Here is a 17,771-nt window from a genome sequence, read left to right as displayed (position 1 = left end):
CGGTCAAGGAGCCGCCACCCGTGGAAGAGGAAGAACTGCCTGCATTGCCAATAGGCAAAGATGTGAAGAAGAAGAAGAGGAAGATCCGACTATGGAAGCAGAATTTGAAAGAGTGACAGTCCATGCCGCTTTACACAAGAAAGGGCCGAATCGCCAGTTCTCGGTGATTCAAACACCGTCAGACTATCAAGGTTAAAGTTTCAAAACCTTGATTTATTGTGGCAGTACACATTCCTTTGTCTCACCAACATGTGCAAAAAGATTAGGAATAGCCACAGTAGAAGCACCTACCCTGCTTGTGGAATTGCCAAACGGTCGTGAGGTAACTTGTACCAGGCAAACTGCTAAGGAGAAATTCTTTCTGGGAGGAAAGAAAACCTCACTCAAATTCAGAGTCATGAATTTAGGTATCCATGAGTGTCTACTCAGGATGGATTGGCTTAAGCCTAATGACGCCCACATCCACTGTGGAAAGGGTCAAGTTTCCTTTCGAAACTCTGAAAGGGAGTTTGTCACAACTCAAGGTGATGCAGGAGTGCCAAGAATCCAATAAGCCAAAGTCTCTCGGATCATAAAAGGAGTCAGAAAAGGATTACCCATTTACCTGATCAAACTCAACAAGTTAGATCAAAAGCAAGAGTCTCATGAAGGACCTTCTTGGCTAAAGGAATACACTGCCATATTCCCTGAGGAATTGATTGAACTTCCGCCTCCAAGAGAAGTAGATCATGAAATTAGGTTAGTGCCTGGAGCTGCACCAATTGCAAAGAGACCTTATAGAATGTCCATACCAGAAGCAATTGAGTTGAAGGAACAGCTCAAGCAACTATTGGATCAGGGTTACATCCGGCCTAGCAACTCACCGTGGGGAGCTCCAGTACTATTCCAGAAAAAGAAAGATGGGACACTTCGACTATGTATTGATTACCGAGGGTTGAATCAATCAACAGTTAAGAACAAGTATCCTATTCCTAGAATAGATGAGCTTCTTGATCGTCTTCAAGGTGCAAAGATCTTCTCCAAGATTGATCTCAGGTCAGGTTACTATCAAATAAGGATCAAGGAAGAAGATATTCCAAAAACGGCCTTCAATACAAGATATGGGCACTTTGAGTTCCTAGTTATGTCATTCGGGCTTACAAATGCACCTGCCACCTTCAATAGATTAATGCAGGATATTTTTAGACCATATCTTGATGATTTCATGCTTGTCTTCTTCGATGACACTTTAGTCTATTCTAAACAGGAAGAAGATCATGAACCTCAACTTCGGATTGTCCTTGAGACAATGAGGTCCCATAAGCTGTATGCAAAAATGAAGAAGTGTGCATTCTTCAAGCATCAGATTGAATATCTGGGATTCATAGTATCATCAGAAGGAATATCAGTAGACCCAACCAAAGTCAGAGATGTGCTTGAATGGCCAATACCAGTATCCGTCAAAGAAATACGTAGCTTTCTTGGCTTGACAGGATGGTATAGGGTTTTTATCAAAAACTATGCTTTGATTGCAGCACCTCTTACAAACTTACTAAAGAAGCAGACTTCCATTACATGGTCAACTTTCGAACAAAATAGCTTCGACAAATTGAAGCAAAGTTTGGTATCAGCACCTATTCTAAAACTTCCTGACCTCAATAAGGAATTCGAGGTAGTAACTGATGCTAGCATTCTTGCCTTGGGGTTTGTACTTATGCAGGAAGGTCATCCAGTAGCATACTCTTCAAGGAAATTGAAGAGTCATGAAAAGAATTATGCCACGCATGATCTGTAATTACTAGCTGTCATCCATGCTCTAAAGCTTTGGAGACACTACCTGTTGGGTAATAAGTTTACTCTAGTAACCGATCATAAGAGTCTCAAATGGATTTTTACCCAGAACGAGCTCAACATGAGGCAACGTCGGTGGATTGAAGTATTGGAGGAATATGATTTTGAAATCAAATACCAACCAGGGAAAGAGAATGTAGTTGCCGATGCACTCAGTCGCAAGGCATTCCTAAATTCCCTAATCTTGCAGAATCCATCAACGGCTAGATCTCTGGCTACAAAGGTATCTATGACAAACAACCCTATACTTGAACTAGCTAGGGAGGAAGCATACCATGATTTGGCCTTCCAAACAATGATAAAGGAAATATCTACCAAGGAGCAGAATCAGAAGTTGCAAGCTAAGTATCATGAATTTTCCATTGATAATGGACTTGTCTACTACAGAACAAGGCTGTGTATACCAGCAAGCCAGTCACTTAAGCAGAAGATATTATGGGAAGCTCATGATTCCCCTTTCGCAGGACATCTTGGCTATGCAAAAACTCTTAATGCAGTTAGGAAGAGCTACCATTGGGAGAGGCTTAAAGGTGACGTTCTCAAATATGTCACTGAATGTTTGTCTTGCCAACGTATCAAGGCCCAACATGTCATGATGCCAGGAAAACTGTAATCGCTTGACATTCCCCAAATGAAATAGGAATTCATCAGTATGGATTTTGTTGTGGGCCTACCCCAAGTCCAAGGAGGATACAATTCCATTATGGTTGTGGTTGACATGCTTACCAAGGTTGCACACTTGATTCCAGTAAAGACAAACTATAAAGCCTCCGACATTGCAAGATTATTTATCAAGGAGATATTCAAGCTACATGGGTTACCTAAAAGAATCATTAGTGATCGAGATTCTCTCTTCACATCACACTTCTGGAGAGCTATCTTTGAAGCTATTGGGACTCAACTCTGTTTTAGCACCGCCTACCATCCCCAAACGGATGGAAAAACAGAGCGAGTGAATCAAATCATTGAGGATATGCTTAGGGCATACTGCTGTCGAGAGCCGAAGAGGTGGATTAAATACTTGCCATTAGTTGAATTTGCCTACAATGCCTCTTACCAGTAGAGCATTCAAATGACCCCTTTCCAAGCATTGTATGGTCATGATTGTCGAAGTCCCCTAAACTTTTCTGATCCAACCCTAAGAGTTGAAGCTTCAAGACAAATGTTGGAGGACATGGATGATCAAATAAGGTCAATAAGACAAGACATACAAGCAGCCAAGGATAGACAAAAGGCATATGCAGATTTGAAACGTCAAGAAAGAGTCTTCGAAGAAGGAGACATGGTCTTCATTCGGGTACGCCCTAAAAAGAGTTCTCTATCCCTAGGAGAATGCAAGAAGCTAAGTCCAAGGTATTGTGGGCTGTATAAAATCCTCAAATGCCTAGGACCCAATGCTTATAGATTGCAACTCCCATAGAACCTAAAGGTTCACAATGTATTCCATATCAGCCTATTGAAAAAATATGTACCCAATCCTAATCATGTACTTGATGACCAACAAATTGTAATGCCTAGTCAAGGAGTCCTTGAACTAAGGCCAGAAAGGATCTTAGATGTTAGGGAAAGACAGTTAAGATCTAGAGCCTTGAAAGAATGCCTTGTCCAGTGGAAAGATTATCCCGAAGAGGATGCCACTTGGGTAGATGAAGGCACTCTCAACCATCAATATCCCCAGTTTATCTCGAGATGAGGACATCTCGATTCCTCCAAGGGGGAGAGAATGTAATATTCCACGTAGGAAAAAAAAATGGGACTTACGGAAATTTTTTTAAATTCCCCCCCTTATCCCTCCAGCCGACTAACGAGCTGGAGGGGGGAGGGAAATAGAAGGAGCTGTAAGCTCCTTGGTGGAGCCTGTGGAGGGAGGGAGGACATGCGAGCTCACACGCCATGAGGAAAGATCCCCCTCCCTCCACTATTTAAACAAGGGGAGGGGGCCGCTGTACAAACAGGAGGCGGGGCCGTGAGAGAAGAGGGAATTTTGCTAGACTGAGGGAGGCTTCGTTGCTACTGGAGATCGTCGTGGTGGGAGAGTGGTGGTCACCGCCTGTCCAAACCGTCAGCCTACCGAGCTAGAGTACGCCGCCAGCACCGCTTGTCTACGCCACGACCAGTTGCTGTTGACGCCGGCCTTCGTAATCCATTAAGTGGCCTTTTTTCTCCACGTGGCTGCCCACAGAAGATTCTCAGAAGCTTCTTGAGAAGCTTCTAAGGGGGGAGGGGTCATTTAAGCCCCCCTTCCTATACCCTCCCCTTAAGGCCTTGTTCTTCCCCCCTCCCGGGGTTTTAAATCCCCCCCTTAGCCCCTTGTTCTTCCCCCCTCCCGGGGTTTTAAATCCCCCCCCTAAGCCCCTTGTTCTCCCCCCTCCCGGGGTTTTAAATCCCCCCCCTAAGCCCCTTGTTCTCCCCCCTCCCGGGGTTTTAAATCCCCCCCCCTAAGCCCCTTGTTCTCCCCCCCTCCCGGGGTTTTAAATCCCCCCCCAAGCACCTTGTTCTCCCCCCCTCCCGGAGTTTTAAATCCCCCCCCTAAGCCCCTTGTTCTCCCCCCCTCCCGGGGTTTTAAATCCCCCCCCCCTAAGCCCCTTGTTCCTTTCCCCCCCCCCCCCTTGGCTCTTTAGACTATTCAAGTCACAACCATAGGCCTACTTTGTCCTTAGGCTACCTTGCAGACTTCCATTTTCTTGCATAAATTCCTTCACTCACTTTTTAAATCTTTTTGTGCAAGTGCTCTCGTAGCTGAGCTTTGTGTTCTTAATCTTATCAAACAAGCCGGTGTCCACACACTCCCATGTCCTAAAAAATCCAAGTCATCATCATGGCCTCGTATGGTATCCCGTAAGGAAGAAATAGCCGTGAGATAAAAGATAGGGAGGGAAGTAGAGGGAGTGAAAAGAGGGAGTGAAGGAGGAAGAGTGGGAAAAAGGTAAAAGATAAGGAAGGAGAAGACGGTGGAATTCCAAGAAGAAAAAAGGAAAAGGCTATCTCGCATTCGAACTACGATGCCGCCAAAGAAAGTCCAAGGTGTAGCTGTGGGAGGGTCATCCCCCGGTATCCATGTGGATATCTTACCTCAAAGCCAGGTTTTTCCTCTTGGTGTTAATTCAGTTTTAAGTCAATCATGCAAAGAAAATTTGTTAAGGAAAGATATATTTGTTCGAGTTATTTTTAACGAAGGAGTTAGCTTATGAATGACAATGAATACAAATTAGCTTTCTTCAAATTGCATCAAGCATTATAAAATTATAGGCAAGATTAACCATTTACTATAGTAATATATTCCTAAAGTGTAGAAATGTTATCTTGCACCATTAGTCTTATTCCTTTCGCAACGAATCATGGTAAACTGGCTAAATTCATGAAAGGTTTCTTTCGATGCTCAAACTACTAGGGAGTTATCTTTGCTAGTTGCACATCTTAGCAAGGCAACTGTTGTTATTTGGCATGAGTTCATCTTTAAAGAAAACGGAAGTTAAATGTCAGGAATTAACAAGTATAAAAGTTAGATATACGAACTCATTTGGAAAGAAAATGTAATGGGGAATAGTTGGATGACCCTCTATTAACACTTTCCCCTGCTATTTGAGGACTTGGAACTAATAAAGTGTGTATATACCAATTTCTCAGCTAGGCCTTTTTTCCCAAGAAGTATTGTCGTCTTTGTATCATCTTGGCATTACGCTATATGCCAAATTAAACTGTATTGATTAGGAAGGTTAATTGTCACAAGGATAGTAAACCGTGACAAGACAAGTAAGATTACCTTCCAAAAGATAACCGAACCAATCTAAACATAGAAACATTCATACCCTAAACACTTGACTACTTTCCTTACCGTAGGGACAATAAATTCATAAAGATAAGAAACTAGGGTTTGTCCCTAAGGTTCTTAAATGAAGAAACCCTAGACCTGACATACGTCAGCTTAAGGAATCTAAACAGATTATTCCATCGCCAGACTTGCGCAACATGTATGAAATCATTTTATGATTGATTCACAAGGAGAAAAGGGAAAAACCCTCTTCAAGGACGGCAGATCCTTACGCAAGTTATCTTGCAAAAAGACGTAGTTTTGGATATCCTTCTAAATAAGGAAAGTTGTAAAATAGAAACTAGCATATCTAAGGTACCTTAGGGTTAACCAAGTTGGGTATACCCTACACCCGAATATAAGGGATCTTGCCAAGTTACAAGACATCTTGAGAACGACTGCTAATACACTCAAAAAGGAAAGAACACTTCCTTAGCAGTTTGCCATACAACTGGGTTGATTAATGGAAATGTTTGTGCTTACTAAGAGATTTTAGGGCTCTGTTTGAATTATGAATTACAAATTAAATAAGTACCTATACTTCAGGATAAAGGCCTGAAGGGAGAGGCAGCTTGAGTTACCCCCGACTGCCTGCCTGACCCTAACCAAGGGGGTTGTTTGACCGCGCCGGGAACGTGGACCGAACCCGCGGCAAGAGGTCTCTCCATTGAGTTCTACTTGGAGCAAGAGGACGCTTGGGTGCCAGGGGGGGCTCTAGCCGTAAATCCCTCGCCTTCCGGGTCCTGCACAAGAGGCTAACGTGACTCGGGATTGGATCTCGAGGCCCGCATATTAGTTGACGAGTGGAAGCTTGGAATAGTGATCCCTGGAGATTACTGGTTTGCCTTCGGGCAGATTATGGACAAGCCTACGGCCGGAACTTCTTGTAATTCAAAGATAAAATGATGAGATATTAAAAGAACTTGCTTGATATTGTTTTTATATGTCACGTGATAAGATTACGTGAAGGAACTAGTGCTTAACAAGATTAATTAAAGAAGCTGATTGTTATATGTCAAATTAATGTGTTAGATAATTACATAACTAAAACAAACCGAGGAAAGTGCAGAGGATGGGCCATGGGTTTGTCCTACGGTTGGGTGGTCCCGGTTAGCCAGGAACTTTTCTCAAAAATCTCGAGGAACAGCGGAACGATCATCATCATCAAAAAGAATAACGAGAACAATGACCTAGAGTTACGCCTTACCCGATTTACGCTGTTTTAGGGGAACGGAATGGGACTATGCCTTATGGCAAAGAGGTTGAGCTTTGCATCCCTCTCGTTTCCCATTCTCCTTGAACCAAGTGCAGCATGAATCTGCTTCGGACCTGGCGTTTCTGCGTAAAGTAGTTCGCTTGGGTCTGACGCTAGTTGCTGTTAGCTAATGACCCATTAGGAAAACCCTAATTCCGGTCGATCCTAAGTGGGAATGGCTAGGATACTTCTGCTACGTGGCAGATGCGGGAAGAACTAGATCGCAAAACGCATAACATTCTATGGGAGTGCCGGGCGGAGCTTTCTAGACATCCTTTCTGATGGACTGCTAAGACGTGTCCTGGATAATACTATGGGACACGTTACAATAAGAGAAGCCATAAAAGACGTGAACAAGAAGGTGAGGTAAGAGACAATAATGTATTAATGTTCCAAAAAGATATGAAAAATTACGTTTCTCTCTATTTTATACCTATATTAGTATGACAAGGTATTATTATTTATTCTACATTAAACATATTTTCTTTCCAACTTCTTACATTTTTAAAATATGAATTTGGTCAAGATTTCAAGGCATACTTGCTATCATTGATCCAGACATATTGAGTTAGTAGATGATTAGGTTGTGTGGAATTGAGCTCCGCTGGAGTACTAAACTCAACCTCTTTTCCTTCTTCTTTCTCTATTCTATAGCTAGACACCACCCAACTTATGTTGAAAGTAGGTCCCCATCTTATTAAAAAGGAACCTCTAAGCTTATGGCCACAAGTAGGCCCTATTCTAGATTGAAGCAGCCTCCGTAAGCAAAGGGTTTGAGAAACCCCTTTATAAGTAATGGCACTTGATTAATACCAAGGTTTTGACCTTGGACTACCCTTTAGTGATTATTTCTTCAATCATAGCCACTCAAAAATGTGATAATGACTATATGAGCATAAATTTGTTTATACATTGCTTGATGAAACCTCTTCAATACATCTAATGCACTTGGTGCTCTTGTAAGCCTTCAAAACTATCCTTGGACTTCTTGGAAAGCCCCTCCTTACTTGTCTTGAGCTTCTTCAACCTTATGCACATTAATAGATGCCTCTCTAACTCATATTCTTGAGGAAAGAAGCTTTGATACCATATTAATCAAGAGAAGAATGAATTATGGGGGGAAGAAGAAGAACAAGAATAAAACCATAGTGGCATGAAAGAGACTTGAATGATTTGAAGGGACAAGTACATTTTTTTATAGCTTTCTAGCTTGAACACACTCTTCCCTCTTTGCTTATAGAGTATAATTCCTTACATATACTTGTAGCACAACCATAGCACTATACATTTTAATAAGAGACAGTAGTATGATAAATGTAGATTCACTACAAGAGGTGGCATTATGGTTGGTACAGATTCATCACAAGAGGTAGCACTATGGTCGACATGTACTCTCCCCAAGGTCTTGCCATTACAGCTTACATCTAGCTAGTTTATATCCATCTAGAGTATAAACCACCACCTAGATGAAGGGTCAAATGTGCAAGGAAGGTTCATCCCTTAAGGCAGTACAAGAACTAGTGGGGCTCTAGTAGGAATACTCGAAGCTATAGTCCTAAGATAGGGAAAGAATCCTCAACAAGCATAGTGTGTGGAGCTAGTGCAATGGAGAGACCCTGAGAAGAAGATAAAGTATAGGGTGAGGAAGAGACCTTGAATGGGATTAAGAACACCTAAAGGTGAGGATGAATACCAAACGGTAAGGGCTAAAGTCTTGGTCCAATAATCAAATAAGAAGGCAACTAAGTCTATTTGAAAATATTGTTTTTGTTATTTTCATGTATGTAATTAAGCTCATGAAATGAATATTGTGAACAAGATAATTAAGAAAGTTTCTTTTGAATGTCAAAGAGTGTGTTAGGTAATAAATAATTAAAAATACATCTTGAGGGAAGTGGAAGGGTGGATTTCCAATGGATCCAACTTATGGCTGGGTGGTCTTAGTAAGTCGAGAGGTTTCCATCAAAAGCCAAGGGTGGATTCCCTATAGATCTGACTAGGCAATCTCAATAAGCTGGTTTCGGTAAGTCGACAAGTTTCCATCAAAAGTGTTGGAATTAGGTTGCTTAAATTAGTAAAGAGTTTATCAATAACTTTTCCTAGGGTCTGATCCTAGAACTTGATCACGTGATGTTTTGGAAGAACGGAGACGAGATTTTTCCTTGTGGGCAAAAGGGTAGAGTTTAGCTCCCCCTTATCTCTCACACACTATAAACCAAGTGCAACGATGACCTACACTTAGTCTTGAAGGGTTATAATATAATCGCCTAGACTGAGCACTAGAATACTATGAGGGACTCTTATGTGTTATAGGAACCTTCAAGTTGATCCTCGTGGGTCGAGGCCAAGCCCTTTGCAGTAAGGTAGGCCACCCAATCAAACCAAAGTCAAATTATTCCTATGGAGAATGGAAGGTGGCAGATCAAGAAAATTTGTGAAATTCTAAGGGAGTTCCCACTGGCATTGCCCAGAATGATCTTGTCATAGACTACTAAATCATGCTATCGAGGGACTATTTGATAAGCATGTTACACATTATATCAAAGTAAAATTAAACTAATGCATAGGAAGGTTTGTTTGTATCCTTTTCTAAGAAAAATTTGCGTACAAAAATGATTTATCATCTAACAAATAGTGGAATCTCTTTTCAAAAAGATAGAGATTGCTAGAAAATTCTTGTACTACGAGTAATGTTTACCTTTGCAATGCATTCTCCTAACTTTGATTGGTAGGCTTGCTTCATGAGACTCTTAGAGAATATGTATAATCCTTCCCCACAGTATCAAGAGCTATGATGGGTGTGAAGTAGAGTCTATTATTTCATAAATGTGGATCAACTTATTTATTTACAAAATAATCTCAAAAGGAACAAGTGGATGAAATAACTTAAAGTTGGAATCACACCTAAATCCTACTCTTAATATAGGTGGATCAAGTTGATGAAATAACTTAAAGTTGTCAAGTTATTCATCTTCAAAGAATCACACCTAAATCCTACTCTCAATATAGTGGAGAGCATATTTATAAGAATCACTATATTTATGAGACACTACTCAACATCTAAGTGTGTTGTCATTTTAGGGTGCTCATGCTGCCATAATTATTGTAAAGATGTCTTTCCGAATCTTCCCCTTAAGGATGGAATCTTAAATATCTTTATTGAACCTCTAGCCTAAAAAGTTATTTGTGTATCAAGATTCCATGGTTAAAACCGTTATGATAAAAAACTTCTAGTTAGATAAAAATAATATTTACCATGATGTACTTCCATTCCACATATGAAGTATGATGAATAATAAATATTTCTCAAAATTTATTTCCAAGTTGTGTATTGAAATTTGTGCAAGGATCCAAATTCTTTGATATTAATTCTTTGGGTCTTTCATAACAATTGTATTGAAAACATGAATGAGGACTTAAATAAGTTGCACAAAAAGTTAACTTTGTGCATTTCCTTGTTAGCCATGGCTTGATGCACTATGTTTGCCCTTAGCATGGTTAGAACCTTAGTCTTTATGAATTCGTGTAAGTATGAGATAGACTTAAAATGCCTCATAAAGTTGTATGCCTCATAAAGTGTAGTTATATAGGTAGTTTTCAACCATGAAGTAAAGGGGGTGTTATTGATATCTCATGTTTTTTGCTCATTGCTGATGATTACGACCTATTGTATGATGGATTTCCCTTATATTTCATGAGATCTGACAATTGACACCATGGTTTCTCTATATTTCCAATCTATTTCCATCATATACTCTAATTTTCATCTATGATCTATCATTATTAATATTGTAGAGTGTGGTTCTATATCTGTGTATAAATGTAACTTAGTTTCTGGTTGATTTCCTAATGTAGCATTATGCATTTTCTACACTCCCTAAAGTAGTATAGTATATTCCTATATGAGGCATTTCAGTCTTATTATGCATTCTGCATAGATTTGGGACTAAAACACTTAGTAGTGATCTTGCCATTGTCATCTTGAACCTCTAGACTTGTGAAGCTTTGTGAAAAATGACTCTGTTTTATGGATGAAAAACAAATTTGTTGTATGCAAGCTCAAAGGATTTTTAATGTGTATACACTATAATTGCTTCTCTATATCTCTGGTTTTAGACACCAACAAAAATGACCTTGTTTGATGGCAGGTAGGCTATGATTGTTCAAACTATATAATTGTGAAATATTTTCTGAAAGAGATCGTAGTCTTAGCTATCACTAGGGCTAAAACCAAGCATAATATAAATTGGGATGATCAAGAGAAGGCTAGGGAAGTAGCCTCAAATAAATTCATAAGTAGCAAAAAAAAAAACCAAAACAACTCAATACCATAGATTTGTTGTATGAAGTGTAGGGGAGTCAACTGCAACATGTAGAAAATCAACAAGGTTTGCCACTCACAGGGGGTACAATTTAGTGGCCAACACAACGAAGTCCAAATCTTTATGGAACAATCTCAATGTTCCCATGAGTTATTTGTTGCATTAGCTAAATCTTCACTATAATTAACTTTAAAACATATCCTTGACTTGATTTCAGGATTCAAGGACAAACTCTCAGTAAAGAATATGCTAAATTAAGGAGAAGTGTGGAATCATAAAGCTATTGACATCAAGGAAATTTTAGAATGTCAAGCCATCATCCCCACACAGTCTAAAGTGATGGGATTATAAAGTTCCAACCATACAAGTGGAATACTTGGGTATTAAATTTGATGGTGCATTATTAGGCACAGGCTCAAGAGTAAACATTATACCTCAAGAGCTATATCTTGCACAGAAAATTACAGGGACTAGTATCAGTACTATTTCAAGTCAAGATTGCTAGTGATCAGTAGAGGCTTCAACCTTTGGGGATCTTTGTAATATTTCCTCGCAATAAAAGTTAGTTGGTTAGTTTGAAAGTTAGTTAGTCAATTAATAAATTAGTAAGATTACTAACTAAAGACTAACTAAGGTAAAAACTGACTAGCATTAATAGCTAACAATTTTCATTCCATTAAAAATATATTTAAAAAAATCAAAAGTCATAAATCTGACATTTTTCTCGGATTGATAAGGAACGTAGCCACCTTCACAAAAAGTACAATGTGAATGGGACTTATGAGCCATATTAATCTCTAGTATTAATGTGTATAGTTTGAATGGTCCAAAAATATTAGATTCTTGGGGGGGGGAACTATTATATTTTAGATATTATCCTAAAAATATAGAACTAAAAGTCATTTAAAAGAAAAGACAAGTGATGTTTTAGTTAGTTTTGGAGGTTTTATAAAAAGAGAAATAAAGAAAAGTGACTGGCAAAATCGCACACGTCGCGATCGCAATCTACAGGCAGTAAATAACACTTTGAACAGAGAAAAGAAGAAGGAGTGAACTAAGAGCTTTCTAACCAAGTATCTTGGCAAGTGTCTTGGGGTTTTACCTCCCTTTTGGAGCCAATGCAACCATCACATTTATGATTTGAGCATCAGATCAATGAGTCTTCTAAGAGCCCCTCCACTCTTGTTCTCAGACTTATCCCCTCCTCTCTAATTCATTATAAATATGAGGCATGGGGAGGCACAAGGGAGCATAAGGAGACCCCGAAAGGCTGCAAGAGAGAGGAAGAGAGAGCTTGAGAGAGAGAGAGAGAGAGAGAGAGAGAGAGAGAGAGAGAGAGAGAGAGAGAGAGAGAGAGAGAGAAGAGTTACCACGAGAGGCTACACAATTTTTCTCTATCTCGATCCTCGATTTAACCATATTCTCTTTCGCTCTCCCATCTCGAATCTATTCCACCTTCTTAATCTCTTGAGTCTACTTGCGAACGATGGCCTCCAAGCAAAGAATGTCGCGTGCAGATGACAATCCTATAACCAGCAACAACAGAGCTTCGGGCGAAGACATCACTATCAATCCAATTGCGTTACCAGTCGTAAGTAATGTATTTTCAAATTGATAGATGCTTGTTTTAATGCTCGCAAGAGATGCATTAGGCTCCGTACCTTGTGGTGCTAGAATAAGTCATTGAAAATTATAAATCGCATCTCAAATATTCAAAAATGTAGTTTGTGAAGTGCTTGTATCAAAGGGAGTTAAATTGCACCTAGTTGCTATGTGATGAATCCATGCATAGCATAAGCAACATATGGGACACTAAAGTATTGAGCATCGATGAGTCTTTGATTAATCTTTACCAAGGATAATATTGTTTAAAGTTCGCAAATGCATATACACGGTACATACATGGGAGAGATTATGTAAACTTTACATCGATGACATGCAACTCCTTGCCTTACGAAAAAGGAAGATAAAGCCAAGAAAAAATGTTGCATAGTAGGAAAATGCTAAAAGATAATTATCACTTAGAGGAGAGGCATAAATGCTCTCGCTAGATTGATTAATTTGCATTGGAATGAAGGACTTACATCATGTATAGTATTGGAACCTTTAGCATATGCCTTAGGCTAAAGGAGGGAATATTAAGTAAATTCTACTCTTTGGCCCCAAGGGGGAGACCGAATATGCGATGGAATTATTGTCGCGTCTATTATTATATTGTTTGGGAAAAGTATAATTAGTTTTGTTGATTGATTGAACAATATCCTAAATGTTTTTCTTTCAATCAAGGGATTGTTGCATTGTGATTTGGATAAATATTCCAAGGCTTGTGTTGATGGCAAATGCATGGCAGGGGTCTGTAATGACAAGTTGCCATGGGAATAAAGGAATATTTTTCTAGAATATGATATTAGGGCTGATTGTTTTGATTGTGCTTGAATTTTAATTGGATTAATTAAGGAAGGATATTTTGCATGCGTGGATCATCTCCAAGATCACATCACGGATTATCTCGAGAGGGCACTGCTCGATTCACAGGCCGATGGTTGAGTGGTGAAAAGGCCAACCACGAAAATGGCATCTCACTCCTAGACTGCTTGTGGGTCAGGTGGAGCTCTGGACGCCCCTTGCCTGTCCAAAATGGAATTGGAGATCCCCGTGAGCCCAATTTCTGGGACGTTGGAAGATCCTATTCTAGATAAAGGATGGAAATTTCGATGCCATGTGATTTGGACCGGGTATTTCTGTTGGACAAAAGGGATACATAATTCTCCTGTATGGGCATGAGACAAATATTAACTTAAAGATAAGTTAAGGAACTTGTTTGATAAAAGGACTGCTTGTTTTGTTTTTGTGCATGTGTTGTAAATTACGTGAACGAACTCTGTGCCCTAAAAGGCTTAATTAATGAAGCTAATTTTAAATGTCACACATAAATGTGGTAGGACCTAATTAGACAACTAAGGCTATCAAAGGAAGCGGGTGGACGGAATCCCCCGATGGGTCCATCCTACAGCTGGGTGGTCCTAGAGAACTGGGAGGCTTCTCACAAGGATTTACCGTCGGATGACTTTAGGTATTGTTAAGTTAGAACCCGATTCATGCTATTTTAGGGGACCGGAATGGGACTATTCCCTATGAGCAGAGAGGTTGAGTGGTGCATCCCTCTCGTTTCCCGTTCTCTATGAACCAAGTGCAGCATAAATTTGCTTCGACTCTGTTGTTCCTACTCAAAGTGGGTCATCTGGAGCCCGATGCTAGCTACTTCCTAGAGACTTGGCTGATAGGAAAGAAACCCTGACTTCAGGTCAATCCTAAGTGGGAACGGCCGGATACTTCCGCTTCGGGGCAGACTCGGGAAGACCTAGATCGCAAACCCTATGACATTCCTTGCAAGTGCCAGGTGGCACTTTCTAGACTCCCCTCCCGATGGGCTACTAAGACATGTCTCACAAGTGGTCAAGCGGACACGTTACAGTCTTGAAGAATCAACTCCTTTGAGTTGCAAAGCTGAAGTTTAAGGTAACCTTTGTTGTCCTTTGCACGGAAGGTCTACGAGATTCAAATCGCAAGTTCTTGGGAAGGCCTGGTTTAGATTATCCAAGTTGAAGCATGATTGGGTGTAGATATAGTAATCATTTCCCATGGTGGTAAGGAGGTAAAGATATATATAGTTAATCAAGTAGTATTGAAACCCAAATACCATCCATTGGTTGCTCAAACAATAAATGTTACACCCAAGATTGAAGAAGATGATGATGAAATCTTATGATAGACTAATCCTACCACTGTACGGATCTTTGAAGTGGATGTTGAAAATTTTTTGTCTAAATATAATGTGTTTACAGCAATACTACTATAGGAAGAAAATTTATCACTATAGATAGAGAGTTTACCATTGCAGGAAGAGAGTTTACCACTGTAGGCAACATGTTTATTGCTTTTGCATGCAAACAAGGACTTGATACAAGAAAACAATGACCTTATACATCAAAACACTAAATTGAATGGACAAAGCAATGTTTGTCCTACGAAAAGTAAAGGAACTAATGTTGACACTCTCCAAGAGTAGGAAAATGCGTCATCAGAGACAATGGAGACTCTTAATAGAGCTAGTCAACAAGCCATTATTGACGTTGAGTTGAAATATGAACACACTATGAGAAAGTCAATAAGAGTGCTTGAAAACGATGTTCAAGAAGTATATTTGGATGCTAAATCAAGTTCTAAACCAATAAAGGTGAGTGTTTTTGTTGAGGAAGACTTCAAGCAGTAGTTGATCCTTCTATACAATGAATTCCAAGATATTTTTGCTTGTGAGTACATTGATATGAAGGGATTTGATCCAAGGGTGTGTCAACATAGGATTAATTTGAAGGTAGATGCAAAACCTATTATGTAGAAAAGGTACCACATGAATCCAAACTATGATAAACAGGTGAAGAAAGAGATTGAAACTCTTCTTAGAGTTGGCTTCATTAGACCCGCGAATTAAGTGACTTGGTTTCATCTATTATAGTATTACCCAAAAAGAATGGCAATATACATGTTTGTGTAGATTATAGAAAATCGAATGCAACAACAATAACTAACCCATTCCCTCTTTTGTTCACAAACTCTTCATTGGATGATGTAGCAAGTCATGAGATTTATAGCTTTTTGGCTAGTTTCTCAAGATATAATCAGATTTGAATGCATCCAAATGATATGGATAAGACTATTTTTATAACAGAATGGGGAGCATTTGTAAGTACTGTTATGAATTTTGGATTAAAGAATAGATCACCAAAGTTTCAAGGTGCAACACATAAAATCTTTGATCCATATCTCAGTACTTCTAAGAGAATTTTCATAGATGATTTCTATGTGTTTGGTAAGAAAGTAGATCACTTGTAGCAACTTAAACTGTGCTTTGAAAGATGCCAATTTGGGATGTCTCTTAACTCATTTAAATTAGTTTTTACTACTAAATGAGGGATTATTTTAGGCCATATGATCTCACAAGAAGATACAACTATAGATCCAAGGAAAATTCAAGTAGCTAAGAAGGATGATGTACCTACAACAATTCAAGAAGTGATGTACTATGTGGGGCATGTGAAATGGTGTAATGTGCCCTATCCAAGCACATTTTTTGCGGTCCATTAAGAAACAAATCTAAGCGTTTCTGCCCGGCATTCCCCCATGGAATGTTCCGAGGTTTGTCGCCTAGGGTTTCTCGAGTTTGCCTCGCAATAGAACATTCACAGCTGGACCCACTAGGATCGACATGAAATCTGGGCTCCTAGGGGTCAAGGTCTCCTGACAATATTCTAGCGTCGGATTTTGGACATCCTACTTTACATAGAGATACCCAATCCATGTTAGAATATCAAGCTCTTTCATATGTGTTTGACCAACATGAGCTTGATATTAAATGGCCATTTCCATTTAATATCAAGCTCATATGTGTTTGATCGGCATGTTAGATTGACCTGAAGGGCTGGAAAAGGAAGAGGACTGACAGTCATTTCCATCAATGGTCACACAGAGGTATGCATTGTTAAGCATTGGATTCTCATTGCTTGAAGGAGGAGCTGTGGCTTGTTGAGGAGTCTCCCAAGGATTGGTTGAGCACTAGTGAGTGCTTCATCATTAAAATAATCAGTAAATCGTGCAGTAGCAGAGGTCAGTCCAGCCAGTGTGATTGCACCTATTTTCCAAGCTGAACTCCATGGCTGGGATTTAGTATATGGACTGCTCACAAAGGCTCCATTGATCATTAACAAGTGTGTGGCTTGCTTGGAGACTCACCAAGGCTCCATTGAGCATCAACAAGTGGGCATTCATCATCATCACCATGAAATCTGATCTAAATATACTCTGAACTGTCTATGTGGACTGTGTCTGTGAACAGGCTGCTCTCATTGGCAGAGATTCAAGGTGAATAGCACTTGTCAAGTGGCATAGAGCATGGATGGATACCAAGGAAGGTTCTTGAAGGGTATACTTTGCTATTGGCCCTGTGGGATCTCATGTGTGAGCTGTAATAGAGTTGTACAGATCTGAATACACTGGGCTGAAGTGTTATTGGAGTTACAGGGACATTATACACTTGTGATGTCTGCATTTTGGATGCTCTTTGGCATGTACATTGAGCTTGAATTAGCATTTGATGCTTGGTAGAAGACATGTCATATTTCTTCGGTATTTTGACATAAACTTGGAGCTTGGAATGGCCTGATCTGAGAGCTTGTAACAGGCTGAAAACTGAAAAAAAATTGCAAACATAAAGCACTAATCGGTTACTCTTGAAGAACTACTTGATTTGGTTAGTCCCACAGGTACTTGAAGACTTGGTCTGTGACTGTCAAATGCTTGAGCATTGGAAACCGAAGTGATGCAAATGTTTTATGGTTTTTTTGGGACTGAAATCAATCCTTGTTGCCAGTGCATTGGCTGTTTGAAATCTGGGAATGTATTTACGACATTCATATATGCTGGTTATATACTGTTTTGTGTTTCTATGCCTATATACGGCTTGACACATGTACTAGCAGCTATTTATGAAATGTTG

The sequence above is a fragment of the Lygodium microphyllum genome, chromosome 3 (genome assembly GCF_053477565.2).
Source record: "Lygodium microphyllum isolate KBCC chromosome 3, Lygodium_microphyllum_v1.1.10, whole genome shotgun sequence".
NCBI classification, from domain to species: domain Eukaryota; kingdom Viridiplantae; phylum Streptophyta; class Polypodiopsida; order Schizaeales; family Lygodiaceae; genus Lygodium; species Lygodium microphyllum.
The sequence above is the reverse complement of the archived record's forward strand: the minus strand, read 5'-3'. Positions refer to the sequence as shown.